Raw genomic sequence first — 2,125 nt, 5'->3', positions numbered from 1 at the left:
TCTTTTAAAGGTATTGCTTTGAATTAAGAATTGCGTTTGAAATGCTATAAAAGCATTATTAAAAATTCAGTAATTGTTCAGATTTTTATCTCTAAGGGAGAAACTTCACTTTTTAAAAAGTTAGCTGTTTTAAAAAAGCATCTAAAAACACTAATAAATTTTAATAGAGAAAAAATTAGAAATATAATCTGTTTGGTAAAATAAGTTATGTCTAACTGTAATAGTGTTCTTTGTAGGTATTCAGAACATTAAAACATGTAGACATTGCCAGTTAATTAAGAATTTGTTGAAATGTTTTAAGTGAAGTACTTTGTATTAAAGATAAAAAAAAAAAAAAGATAAGTCGAGGAGGGGACTTCCTTGGTGGTTCAGTGATAAAGAATCCACCTTCCAATGCAGGGGACGTGGGTTCGATCCCTGGTTGGGAAACTTAAGATCCCACATGCCACAGGGGAACTAAGCCTGCGCACAACTACTGAGCTTGTGCACCACAACTAGAGAGCCTGCATGCCACAAACTACAGAGCCCACGCGCTCTGGAACCCATGCGCCACAACTACAGAGCCCACATGCCCTGGAGCCTGTGTGCCACAACTAGAGAGAAAACCCACGCAACACAACTAACAACTAGGAGGAGCCCGCATGCTGCAACTAAAGATCCCGCATGCTGCAACTAAGACCGGATGCAGCCAAAAATAAATAAATAAATAAATATTTTTTTTTTTTTTTTAAAGATAAGTCAGGGAATTCCCTGGAGGTCCAGTGGTTAGGACTCTGCACCTCCAGTGCTGGGGGCCTGGGTTCAGTCCCTAGTCTGAGAACTAAAGATCTGGCAAGCTGTGTGGTACAGCCAAAAACAAAAAAAATTTTTTAAATGAAATAAAGGTAAGTCAGACTCCTTTAAAAATAGCATACAGATTTCATGGTAACCAGGAATCTCTCTCCCACACTTATCCTTGTATATAGATAAGAATTAGATTCTTCAGACAAAACCTTTCAGTCAGTATTAGATAAAAATATTCTAAAATTTTTTTATCATTAGCATTTATCTAAATTCATATATACAAAATATTTAAAGTAAATGTCTTAAAATGTGACTTTAATGGATTGGTATTTCTCAAGCAGAGCACCTCAGCCTCTAAGTAATATATGGGAAAATCAGTTTGGTCTCATCATTAGACTGTAATGCCATATATCTCACGTGAGGTTCCTATCACAGAGGTCTAGGAAACAACCACCATAACTTCGCTGCAATTGAGAGCCAGATTTACAGTGGATTAAACCAGGTGGAAGATTAGTTCTCTCATATGTAGAGGTCCAGAGGCAGTCCAGTGCTGGTATAGTGGTTTTGTTCCATACTCCTTAGGGACCTGGGCTCCCTCTGCCCCTATGATACGCTCATCATAACTCAGAAGAGCTAGAGCTCCAGGTACATCATTTCTTAAGAGACAGTAATATTTTAATGCCCAAGAAGTGAATAAAGGTGGTAGTAAAATTCACACACAAAGTCTGTTTTTCCCATTTTGTGCAGAATGGTGTAGATTTCATCATATTTGCAGTCTCTGGAAATATAACTTTCAAAGGACAAAGATGAATTTATATTCCTGTTCTGGATGGTCCCTGAATGAATCTTAAGGGCAGAGTTATTTAAAATAACTTTCTTAATTCACCCAACCTGGACTGCTCACAGGTAGTATGCATACACTAGGTGGTTAAAGTAAAGAGTCCTATTCATTAGATAAAAGACAAGGAAGTCGCATCAAGTCCTGGTCCTTAGCCTATTCTTAACTCTGGTTCCAAGGCAGGATACATTCATGGTTCAGGTATTCTCCTTTGAGATGGATGTAACATTAGTGTCTAACTCTGTTAGAGGATTGTCTGATTGATCTCTACCAAATTTCTCTTTTTGTGTAACACAAGTGATTAGATCTCATTCCCCAAACAGGAAGAACATGGGGGCCAACAGAAGCCTAGAAGACTTAAGTCCTTTTAAAACAGTGCTCTCCTACCTCCCATCCTCCATCTTTTCTTCAAAAGTAGGAGTCTCCCTTTCAGTAGTCCATTTTCCTCCATTTTAGTCACACCAGAGACAGGGGCCTTACATGGACTTACTTGCTCCTAAGACT

This window comes from Mesoplodon bidens (genome assembly GCF_964165515.1).
Source record: "Mesoplodon bidens genome assembly, chromosome: 8".
NCBI lineage: Eukaryota > Metazoa > Chordata > Mammalia > Artiodactyla > Ziphiidae > Mesoplodon > Mesoplodon bidens.
This window is presented reverse-complemented; position numbering follows the sequence as displayed.